This window comes from Ammospiza nelsoni, chromosome 2 (genome assembly GCF_027579445.1).
Source record: "Ammospiza nelsoni isolate bAmmNel1 chromosome 2, bAmmNel1.pri, whole genome shotgun sequence".
In the NCBI taxonomy this organism is placed as follows: domain Eukaryota; kingdom Metazoa; phylum Chordata; class Aves; order Passeriformes; family Passerellidae; genus Ammospiza; species Ammospiza nelsoni.
In genome coordinates, this window is record NC_080634.1 from 3,621,050 (window position 1) to 3,633,991 (window position 12,942).

At 37.7% G+C, this 12,942-nt stretch overlaps 1 long non-coding RNA gene across 1 annotated transcript; it reads left to right on the forward strand.

Moving 5' to 3' along the window:
• The first annotated feature begins 9,222 nt into the window (after positions 1 to 9,222).
• LOC132087269 (uncharacterized) lies at positions 9,223 to 10,567 on the forward strand. Its single transcript, XR_009420493.1, has 3 exons — positions 9,223 to 9,365; positions 10,091 to 10,251; positions 10,385 to 10,567. It is a non-coding gene; the product is annotated as an uncharacterized LOC132087269 (long non-coding RNA).
• Positions 10,568 to 12,942: the final 2,375 nt, after the last annotated feature.

A 12,942-nucleotide genomic window follows, 5' to 3' on the forward strand; every position in this document is an offset into this window, starting at 1 on the left:
TCTAATTGTGAAAGCATCTTGCCACTGACAAAAACTACCTTTTAAAGACCCTCATGGCTATTTATAGATATTCTCCTGAATATCTCCTCAGTCAAGCAATAGTAAATTTTGATTTCAAATGCCCTGAACTTAAGGAGAAAGAATAAATTTCAGTGAGGGAAGTTTCTTCCTGAGTTCCACCTCCATTATCATGCCTGCCAGGACTCTTGAATAAGTTCCCCAAGCAGTCTCTCTTTTCTTGTGTTGAAATAATCTCTTCTCCTTGTTTGTCAATATTCCCAGAACCTCTCAGTACTTCAGTTTGGTGTGTGCATGCTGCCTTAACAGGAACTGGATTCTGTTACTTTATTCATGCCCAGAAATGCCTCCAAATAAAATTGAATTGAGGTAATGAACAATTACAAGGTTTTATCCTGAAGCTAAGGAATGGAAGGTGACTGTCATTGAAGCTTGAAACATTTTTAAGGAATGCTTTCAAGTCTGCCCAGTAATTTTAGGGTTGTGTAAAATCCTTTTAAGCCAGGGGAAGCCATTTTCCTGGCACAGGGTTGGAAATTCTAGGTGGACACGAAAATGGTAGCATTGAAACTCCTGTTTCCATGGCAGAAGTCTGCATGGATAATACTCTTTATAATTAATATAATCACAAATGCGTAAAGCCACATAGAGGTCAAAATCCACTAGAGGAGAGGATGCAGAGGTCAGATACAGAGACTAGGAAAGGAGGGAAATCTATGCCAAACAACATCAGCTAAGAAGCAATGGGGTTCTTCCCAATCAATGATATTTAGCAGCAGAAGAATGAATGAGAAGTTTCTACAGCCTTAATTGTGCCTTTTCCTCTCAAGGGAGCTCCTCATTCAAGGATTGACCCCTTGTCTGGCATTGTGTGAAACGTGATTTTGTTAATTAAATACCAGCTTCTTGAATGCATTGAGCTCTTCAAATTAGCCTATTAGCAGTTTAACACAATTAAATGAATTAAAAAATGAAGTCCTGCTTCAATTAAGACAGCATTTGATCCTCCTTCATAACCTTTATTTTTTTTCCTAGATACCCATTTCCCAGCTGTTTTAAAATGATGTGTTGGTATTGCAAAGGCTGCTCTGGCTTCTCTGGCCAAATTCTGCCATTCTAACTCGTGGTGAGTAATCCTTCCCTGCCTGAACTAAATCCCTCCATCTAAAATGAGCTGTTCATCCTGAGCCAAGTGTTGCTCTGTGGAGCTGAAGTGGCAGAATGCAATCCTTGCTGGAATTTTGCTGTACAAATATTCACAACATGGAGTTCTGGTGGGTCAGGTTGTTATTTCTTACATTTTTGCTTAACAACACTTCCTGCAGAAGTCATTACATAAAGGGCCCCTAGCAGCCAGCTCTCATTACACGTGGAAGTAGTCTCCAAAAGAGAATTTAGGTATTAGGAAACCTAATATTGAAATAGGCAAAGGGGTTTTGGTTCTATTTTTGTCTTTTAAAAAACTCCCAATCAAAGTAAAACCTTACATAACCCTTCAGATGTGATAGGTTAATGCTGCTCTGTCACCCTGCTCCCTGAATTGTTTCGAGATGTGGGCAGGATGTGGGGAGGTGTGGGTGGCTGCATGTGATGTAAGTCAAGGAAATATTCTTTGAAGAGGTTTTGAATATGCAGTAAGTAGCACTTTAAAAACTGACAGATTTTGCACAGCCATACTTGGCAGCTTGAGTGTGATAAATAAGATTTAAAATGAGGCTTTTCTCTTTTTTTTCTGACTGAATTTGTCAATACAGACACTGCCATTTTAGCCATGTCCATTGAAAATGCCCTTTAAAAATTGGCAATTTTAGAAAATTAAATTCTTCTTAAATCCTGCAGTTGCTTGCAGAGGAATTGATGAGAATGGCTTGCAGCTGGTAACTAAGCCTAGAAGTAACCCATGAGTAATGAGGGGAGGTTATGAGACAAGGAACATCCTCATGCCTCCCCTCAGTACCCTCTGAGGCAGCACAAGCTCTGCAAACCATTCCAGTCTGTATTTGAACGAGTGCAGTTACAAAAACAAGTCCACTTTGTGGTGTGTATGGTAAAAAAGTTCTTCTAGAATTTGAGAGCCTCTAAAAGTTCTTTGAGAAGTGTCCCCACTCGTCACTGTGCATTTGTTCCTCTGAACGTGAAATGCTAAAATTGCCAATTACTCTGGCATGTGGTCTCATATTTAAAGAACTGGTAGCTATAAACCAGATTATGAGGTCAAAGTGATGTACAAAAATGCAGTTCAAAGAGGTTTTTTTCCTTCGATACTCCCTAAAATTTTCTTTCAGGGTGTGCTGAATGCTGAGACTCCCTGGTAGAGCTCCTGAAAGACCTGTGGAATTATGCACTGCAGTTGACTGTATTTTTATTGTCTCTGCTATATCTGAGATATCACTGAGATATCACTGCAAGAAAGGTCTTGCAGTGCCCATTTGTGAGAAGTGATGTGACAGAAAACTCTGGGGTTTTTGTGGAATGCTGAAATCATATGAAAATCTTACCACATTTTATTTTCCATTTTATCCTCATTCCAGAAGTTGTGACTGAACTAAGTTTAAATCCTGTCTCCAATAGGCCTGTTATCTTTTAGAAAGTTAGACCACAGAAAAATAGGTTCTGTAATCATCTTTTTGTTTTATTTTGTATGTTCTGTGGGCTAACTCATTGCCAAAATATATTCCCTGAAGCCCAAAATATTGAAAACACAGGGTCTGTTTCCCTCCACCTCCCTCCCTCCATATATAGACAAATTTACATGGAAAATAATCCCAAATTTTTGTTGTTTTTATAGTAGGAAAACATTACATTTCAGGGCTTTCTTCAATTTTTAGATCCTCTATAAACCAAAAATAAGGGAGTGGTCAACAGTAATGATCATATAATGCAACAGATAATGTGAAAGGAATAACTGTTCCTACCTGGACTAATGTTCTCTCAGCAAATGCTGGTTTAAAGATAATTTACACAATATTCAAGAGTCTTAGGATGGTTGAGAAGCAGCGCAGCCCTGCATTATTTTGATCTTATTTTGATTTTTTTTCTTTTCTTTTAATTGTACAGGATGCAGCTGCAAGTCCTTGTCCTTCAGCTTGTGTATCTTTGTTTTCATCTCCTGTGAATTAGAAAAAGCATTATAATACTCCAAAAATCAAGGCCAGAGATACTTCTCATCATAGAATGGGTGCATAAGAAATTCAAACTCTGATCCTATTTATATTCTAGGTATATTTCAGAAATTGAGATTCCAGATTTTGTCTGACAACTGCTTCTCAGGTTTTTTTCAAATGGAAAATCAGGAAGATTTTGGTTTACAACAATTCTAGTTTCACCAGCCCTTGTAAAATGGCATCTTTGTATTAAGTCTTCTATCCCTCTGATTATTAAATGTCGCTTCACAATGAGTAAAATACTGTTATTATAGTGTATAAATCTATATCATAGATAATAATAAGCCAGTACTTTTAAGCTGGGCTCTGTAAAGCTGGATTTGAACCACAGAATAGATTTTGATGGTGTTCTGTATGTAAGGGTTGAAGGCATTTTTTATTCCCGGTTTTATACATGGATTTAATTTTTTTTTTCTAGAGAAGACTTTCAGAACACTGTGTGGAATTTTACCTGCTTTTTTAGGCCCCTTTTTTACTCCCTTCCAAGCCATCTGCAATTTGATTTTCCTACAGCAGCCCCTACACAAAGTGCACCATCTCTGAGGTGCAGCTGATCTCAGAGTACCTGATTCAGTCATGCTGACAGCACTTTATTGTGAAATATTTTTGTCATCAGCTGTAGAAACATCTCCATGGAAAGTGCCACACCAAACTGTGACAGTGACAGGTGAGGAAAACAGAAAAATCTGAAATAAAAAGAGTTTCCTAGACAGCAAGCATTAAAATAATTTCTTCAAACAGTAATGAATGGGAAATATCCATCTTTAATTGATATTTGATGCAGTTGTACAGTAAGAAAAATATTTAGCTTTGCTTCCAGTGAGTAAGAAAGACATCCTTAAAATAATTGGACAAATATGCTGATGTGTGTTTCAGGAAGTCCCACACCCCTGGTGATTTACTAATCTAAAAATGTCCTCTATAGCACTAGGTAAGGTAAATAAGTAATGACATTAGTGTCATCTGTTTTGAAGTCAGCTCTGAACACACTAATAATATTGAGAATTTTATTATTTGGTGAATGTTCCATGAACAGAAATCAATAAAAGCTGATATAATGCATAGAACAAGTATAGTAAATAGAAAATATGAATTATGCATTTGTCTCAAGGGTTTTCTGATGCCTTGATTTGAATTTTAAGTATGTAGTGAGACTAATAAACATCAAAGGCTATACATATCTAAAAATCTTTTTAGAAATGCTCCTGCTGTATTTTGAGGCAGGTATATTTTCTTCTGTGAATTATCTCTGATACACCACCAGGAAAGCATCACTAAGAGGTAAAATAATTTGCATGAGACAACAGAACAGGAAAGATGAAAGTGTAGAAGAAAATCTGTCTATTTTTTTTTCCTTCTTTTCTAAACACTTGATACATTTCTGCTTGTTCAAGACTGGCCACAAATTAGGAGCACTTTTAATATTATAATGAGCAGCTGTGATCAAATGCTAAAAAGTGCTGGGACCTGTCATTGAACCTCAGTTTTATGAAGAGTTTAGAATTCTGGTAAAATATAAAAACAAAACAACAATGTTGTAGTAGCTACGATAAGCATTTCCCACGAATGCTGACAGAGTCAGAAAATTATATGTACAGAATAAAAAGTATTACAGGAATATGCTGCAGGATAATCTAAATTCATGGTTGTTACCTGTTGCGTTTGGGTGTCAGCAATGGAACCTGCATCAGCTGAGTGATGGTTTCCTTTGCAATGCCTTAGGAAAGCATTTGTTTAATCACTGTCATGGCAGCATGAATGAAATACAATGAATTACTGTGCTGTCTTGTTCTGGGTTTAGTGAAACTAAAATTTAGATACAGAAACAAAGCCTTGCATTGGTTACACTTAAAAAAAAAATTAAAATTAGAGAAAATGCTCAAAAGAATGATATCTAGGTGCTCAAAGTGTAGCTCTCTCAAAACAAAAAAAAATCAGATGTTATTTACATTTTTCATTTTGAGTACTTTAAAGGTAATTCTGAGAAGCCCAATTTCTAAATCTGAAGTGTTTAGGACTAACAGTCAATCCCAGCAATTTTATTACTGAATCATCTTGCTGGATCATTCCATGTGTGGCAGCTACTTGTGTGTATCTCTGGGAAGATGTGGGATTTTGTACTTAATTCCATTTTATTCTTGTCATGTTTTTAAAATATATTTTTTTAATAAATTTTACCCACATTTTTCATCCAGGCACACAAGAACGCTCCTCTGTACTGGAACAATCAAAAAACTCAGGAAGTTTTAAGGTTTTAAGGGAAGTGGCTGATTTCCCCCCCTCCCCCCCCCCCCCCAATTCCTGTGTAAATATGAAAAATAACTTTCACAGAATGATCTTGATTTTTTTTTATTTTAATGACATGGGTTTCAAAAGCCAAAAAAATAAGACCAAACCAAATGATTAAGCCCATATATTGCAGCAATCAGATATCACTGTTTTCAGCCTTTCTGTTCATCAAATCTCTGGTTATTAACACAGGTAAACACCTACAGTGCATCTGGCTTTGTTTCTCTTCCTTTCTTTCTAAAAATGTCCTTTATTTTTATGGCCACCACTTGTTTTTTCCTCCCTCTCTTTCTCTTTTTTTGGAAACATGGTTATGTTGCTTTACCTGCTTTATGATCCTTTGATTCTCTCAGAACCTCTTTTTTTTCCTGTCCCTTTAGCAGATGTTTCTCTCCTATGCCCAAATTCTGGTTGCTTCTCCTTTCCATTTTTCATTTGTTTTCTCTCTCTCCTGCTGGCAGACAGATGGGGGCTTGCTGCTTGGCACTGAAAATGTTATGGAGAGGGTTAGTTCCTATCCCACTATGAGAACAGGCTGTTCCTGTGATATTTCTTTGCAGATAGAAGCAAAATGCTCTGGAGCAGCAAATGGCACCTTCCTGGGACTGCTCTATTTTCATGACATTCTGAAAAGTCCTCTGAGAAGTATATGGAAAAATTTGATCTAGAGCTGACAGGCTGGATTTGAGCCCTTTTTTTGCACACAATTGCTGCTGTCATGTACTTGATCTATTCAGCTTGTTTCGGTTTTGGTTTTTTGGGTGATGGTTTGAAAGACAAATGTGGAAGAAGAGCTGGCTTGTGCTCTTCCAGTATCAGCCTGGAGCTCTCAAAACACAAAATGTTCTTTCTCTCAAGAAATAATGCATATGCATTGTGTATATGTTGAACTGGAACTGAGTCTAAGCGTACATCAGAGGCTTCTCATATGCTGATTTTTAGCTGAACAGCCTGGCAAGGCAGCCATGCCATTAACAACCATCAATCCACCCAGGCACATTCTATGGGAAACTTCTGCCACTTTTTAAATAGTAGGTGAAACAGATAGCGGATTTGTGTGTGTGTGTTATAGTTCATATGAGCTTGGTTTGCAAACTAAAATATAACTGTTCCCAAAGAGTTGGTACAATTGATGTCTACAACTGAAGAGGCACTGGGAAGGTGCCTTCAGCAAGGAGGAATCCATTACCTGCAGCTGCTTGCTCCTGAGTGCTTACCCATTGCCAGCCTTCTTGAAAAAAGGTCTCTATCTGAAACAGAGATTAAGAATTGTTGCAAAAACCACACTCAGAAGGAATGTACAAACAACATCACATTGGTTTTCATATGCAGCTTTTATTTCTGAGAATGAAGCACTCTCTTCATCCGACCTCTAAGCAGTTGAAGTTCAATATATTTAAAACCTCATTGTTCCAACGGTTTTATTTTTATAGTTGCTTATTACTCATGATCAAGTTACTTATTACCCATGAACTAGTTGATTGCTACAAGAAGCATCTAAATTTTTTTTCTTTTTCTCATTCAGTGGTACTTCAATGTCTGGGATGTCAACTTCATGATGTGCTCACCACTCTTACTCAGGTGAGTAGGAACTGCAAAACCTCTTTTGTACTGCAGGAAACTGAGCTTTTCTTCACTGCTGCAAAAAACCACTGAGGTAGAATTTTAGATTTCTAGCATTCAGAGCATTTACGTATTTTATCATAACTCCAGCCCAATTTGCTTCATAAGCAAGAACGACTTCACAGAATCATAGAATAATTTAGGTTGGAGAAGTGTTTTAATGTCACTAAATCCAAGCATTAACCCACTTTGAATGTCACCTTCACTGCCAGCAGGCCAGGAGATGCAGTCAGGTAAAGAAATCCAGCAGAGACCCTGCTGGTGCCATGAGATGAAGCTGCTCCCACCCTTTGTACTCCAGAGCTCAGCTCTGCTCAGAGGCAGTTTGCTGCCTCCCCATTCAGCTCCCAAGTCCCCACGAGTGGCAGACAGGAGCCACAGAGTTTGCAGCTCAGTGAGAGGACAGAATCATCTGTGGAACAGCTCCCTCAGCCCAGCTTAATGATGCCTTTAGAAATCAGTAGGAGTTACATGGAATTTATTTGGGGAAGGCTTGTGGAGACCAAAACTGCTTTTGCTCTCCCCTTTGTTAAGCACTTGACAGTTTTGAACATAGACTTAGAAAAGACAGTTTAAGGAGTTTGTATTCATCAACCATCATACAGTAAAAAATGAGTTATGTAAGAAAGAGGACATAAGTTTTATGATTTACACTAATTATTAAATGGTCCCTTTTTACATGCTTTTCAGTATGGTGTTTCAGTGACACTCATGAAAGCACAAGTGTTCTTCTTGCTTCAAATTGCTATTCATTATTAGAAGCTCTTCCTATTCCTTTCTGAAGACACACCAACAAAAGCAGTTACACAATCCAAGCCACAATGCAAGTTTCCTGGAGTCACTCAAAACCCCTCAAAAGGGAATTATCCTAAACAATTCAGCTTGCATTTCTAAAGTTTTGATAATTAACTGCTACTGAGGTATCAAAGGAAAAGGATCTCATCCCTATTCTGGTAGCAGTTCTGTCTTATATTAAGAGCAGAACAAAAGCTTCTTTTTTTCCCCAACTAACTGCGCTCCCACTTGACAAATCATTACATGTAATAGATCAGCTTCCTCTATTTGCTGCTGTAGTCTTGGAATGTGGAAACTATATCCTATTCTTTTGCAGGGATGTTCAAGCAAAAATTGATGCATGAGTTTAAATTGGCAATTAAGAATAAAAAAAAAATGAACATGCATTAAAAGGTTTCTGGAAGTTATTTACTGTTTTTTGAGATAATAATACATAAAATGATGCAATTCAAAGAGAATCATACCTTTAAAAGGAATAAGAGAAAGATTTTTAGTTTTGTGGTTTTTTTCATTAACCTAGACTAATTTTTAAAAAAATCACTTTAGTGCCCAGGTGTCAAATTCACAAAATCTTGAGGCCTGAGACATTCAGATGAACTTGCCTCAAACATTTCTTATATTTCCTCAATTTTCAGATATAAAATTAAAGGTTCCTTATTATCCTTGATCAAGTTACTTATTATATGAGCTAGTTGATTACTAGAAGAAGTATCTAAATTTTTTATGGCTAATATGAATATTTCTTTATTCCTAGGGGGGAAAAAAAGGGAGTGGACTCCTTGTCTTTCTGCAATTGGAAATTTAGATATGGAACAGCCCAAATCGTCCATTTTTCTATAAATGTTTCTATTTATTAAGAATTGAAAAAAACATAGAAATGGGAATTACTTTTATAAACTTACTCTTATCAAATGTGTATAATGGAGGGCTGATCTCCCCAGCTTTATAGCAATAAACTCCCTCACCAAGATGGATCTTCCAATAAAATCTTTCTAGAAAAGACAATAAAACTGGATATCACTGGGCAGTAGGAAGCATTAGAAAGGGAAAAATTGCTTACAACAGGAATTCACTCCCTTCATTCAGAGTTTTCTGCCATTGCAGATCACAGTCAACTCTTCACTCCTCCTTCTCCACAGACATTTCAGCCTGAGGTGGATGTGGGACAATCAGGATAACTGCTGGAACAAGGTAATTAACTGAAATTGCTGACACATGGACTCATCCAGCCAAAACAAATGGAAAAAAAACCAAACCAGGTGATGGCTATCTGAAGTTTTGTATTCTCAGGTGTATTTGATCTCTGTGATGAATCTGAGCTTGTCTTCCAGCAAGCTGCAGAAGGAACTCTGAGCTTGAGCATGAAGGGGTCTATAAGCAGTTGTTTTAATTGAAGAATTATCCAAAAACATTAAAAGAGGAAGTTAAGAGTGAATGTGAGAGTATAAGAAGAAAGATGAATTTTTGTGTGGCCTGGTAAGTATTCAAAAACCATGGATTGAGGTTTTTCTGTGGTGTTCTGAAGGGCAACTTCAGTGTTTAGCTCATAGAATTGAAAATAATATCCTTCTAAAAGTGAGCCAAGGGGTCATAGCCTCTCTAAGTGGTGCAGAGAGCATAAGGGGTGAAGGGAGATGTAACTTGGCCTTATTATTTGAGAATAATTATAATAATTCCAGAAAGACTCCAAGAGAGCTCTTTGTATGTGTGATATCTAGAAAACAATATGCTGACATTTGGGACAATAAATGTGTGTATTACAAATTATTTATTACAATTATTTGTATTTATATGTTATTGCAAATAGTTTAAATGACATTTTAAAATACTGTTAATTTCTACTGGTTTTGTAGGATTGGACTAGATAAGGGCTGAATGTTGATAACAAACCTGGTAATAAGAGCAGTACTGTCTTCTCTTAATTTTCAAATATCTTGCCATCAGAATACAGGAAAGGTAGTTTTGTTAAGATCTTGATGTAAAAAGGCTTAAATGTTTGAGCAAAAGATTTTGGGTGTTTTTTTTTTTTTTGATGGTGGGAGGTTGTTTTCCTTCAGATAGAGGGTGACAAGTAAAGGAATACATAAAATGAAAAGCAGGGAGAGGAAATTGGAGCCTTTGATTCTCTCACTTTCCTTTGGATTTTGAAAAGATCACAAAAGCAGTAAATGGACCACTCAAGAATTCCTTTTCTCTTTCAGCTCTGGGCTGCTTGGAGAGCTTTTACTTTCTTCTGACCCCTCTGTGGCATCCAAGACTAGCAGCTGTGCAAATTCCACTTTTTAGATTGGTAAATGGCATCCAACAAAGGGTTAGGATGTAACTGAGGAGAGAAACAGAAAAGCATCAATTAATAGGAAAAGTGAGTGCACCCTGACACCCTAGGAAATGCAATAGAAAGCTGATCCATGTTTTGATATTTTTTACACTTTTCATGGCTTTTTTCACTAATGTAAGAACAGAAATAGTGATGCTATTTCTTTTTGCTTTTCTAGGCTGTGGATTTGGAAGGGAAGTGATGAAATGTGGTGAGTAGGTTGAGGTGGAGCAGCACTGTAATATGCAAATGATTGCCTTGGTTATATCATCTTGCTTTCCTTCAGTCACTTGTGGCAAAATAAGATTTCTTGCAATGCTGACTTTATTTTCACGGAGAAAGGAGTTAACTCTGTGGCTGGTAAGGGTTGAAGAGCAATTTACACCTCACTGGGCAGTTTGTGTCATTTAACTTGATATGATCTTCTTAGGCAGCAACTTTCTAAAATTTGTGGGACTTCTTAATGTCATCTATTCTGGCTCTGTATTGACTTTTATGGGATTGAAAAAAAATCAAATTTTTGTTTCCTAACTTATCTCAAATCATTCTTGGTCTCTTTCAATGGTTTAAGCATATGAAATGTTCTCAATTCACATTTCAGTGAGATTCTGTGGAATGGCAGGAAGGAAGATTTATTCATCACTCTGCTTAATTTCTATTATTTGCTGGGGTATCTTATATTAAATATAAACCAGAATCTTATCCAATAATGGTCTGAATATGTTTTGGGAGTTCTGCTTTGTTTTTTCAAGTTTTCTCTTCTGAATATTTTTTTAACTCTTGTCAGCAGCTCTGGCCTGTCTTGTATGGTAGGTAGCTCCAAAATCAGTTGGCTTGTTTAAAAAATCCCAGATGTTTTCCATTTAAAAATATTGCCTCATAGCTGGTATTTCCAGGGTCCCTGTCAGGAATTGCCAGGCAGAGAATTGACAAGAAACTCTGGTGAGTTGAGGGAAGGCCCTGTGGATGTGTCCTGGATTCATTTTCACCCCCCTTGTTAGTGTGCATTGTGAGCAGCTGTGAGGTTTGGAAAGCTTGGCTACCAAAGGGTGCCATGGAATAGCTGTGTTAGAGTCTATCTGCAGATGTGGGAAAAGGCACAATGGGAGTGTGTGATCATGACAGAATGGGCTGGGAGGAGATGATTGTAGCAGCCTCTGTTTCTGATAGAGTTTTCAAGTCAAAAGGATGTTTCTGTTCCACTTTTCTTCCTCTCCCTCCATAGTTTTGTTGTGTTTTTTTTTTTCCTTTTTTCCATGGTGTTCAAACTATGTGTGAGACAGATGCTCAGCCCCCAGCCACCATCCTCCTGTGGCTTTCAAGCCTCCAGTTTGATTGTATATGAGCACAGCAATGCTTTTTCTCCTCGAGACAGTCTGACAAACTCTCTTTGTGTGAGTGGTGCACTCAGTTGCTCTGGTAAACAGAGTTGTCTTTTTATCCAGCTGTCAGGAGAAGTGATGACTTCCTCACAGTGCACCTGAATTGTACCATATCTCATTCCTCCAGGGAAGTAGAGGCTACAGATGTCATCTGATATTTCTTTCAGCTGATTCAGAAATATTTGCCATCAGACTAAGGCCAAATGCTTCCTCATTGTGGAAAAGCTGTAGGTAACAGCTCTTACTCAAACAACTTTTATAATATTCACGTGGTGGGGCTCTCAGGAAATGTTCCCACCTGAAGTGAGGCATTTTCAGCCCCACAGCTATGCAGCAGGGCAGAGAGGATTACAAGAGCTCAAGCTCCCTTGCCACAGCCTTTCCAGCCTGAACTTTGCTGGGTGGGAGGGAGCTGATAGTTCTTACAAACTGGGAGGAAGAACAGATTTTCATTATGGCCATTTTCAGTGGTGAATGTGGGGAGTTTTGGTTTGGGCATTTTTGGTCATCGTTTTTAAATAATTTTTTTTTGTTGAAACCAAAGGTGAGATCTCTTGTATTCAGAGTGCTCCTTTCAATGGAAGGGAAAATTTCAGTGTTCTTGTTGAGGCATGAGCGTATTGCTAAGAAATACATTGCTGAGAACAGAAGTCCAGCAAGCCACACAATTGAGATGACAAGCACAACAAAATCAGGGGTGCTGAAAGGACTTTGACAGTTTTCATTAGCAGGGTTGTCTGAGGGAAATGCCTCCTTTGCCTCCTCTTGGCAGTGAGTCAAGACAGCAGTGCAAGGAATGTTACCTTGGGCACTGAGCCAAGTCACTTTGTGGCAGCATTTTAATGCAAAACACGTTAAAGATTTGACATAAATTAGAGAATATCAGTATGCCTCCTATTTTAAGTGTCATGTTCTTGACTTAAAACTATAAGAACTAACTGGGAGGTTGACCTGTGGAAACTTCTTTAACTAGGCAGCCTTACCATCCAAAGTCTGGTGGCCAGTGATATTTGTCTTTAAATTGGAGCTCTGTTTTCAAAGTGTGGCTTTTTCCTTTGGAATCATCTTAAGCACTTGCTGACTGGTTCTGACTGTGCAATAATACAGTTAAAAGCTACAATTACCAGAGAGTCTCACTGAATGAAAGGCAGCACTAAATCTACTGATAATTTCAGGACAGCCTTCAGAAGTTTCCTTTATTTCCCTCAGTCATCACTCTGAACTTGTTAGCAAATGATGCAGCCTAATGAAATGACTGAAGACACTTTGTAGTGTATTCATGCTACAAATTACTATAAATAGAGTAGCTTTATGCCATAATGCCAGCACCTCTGGGGTATAATTCTTGTCCAAC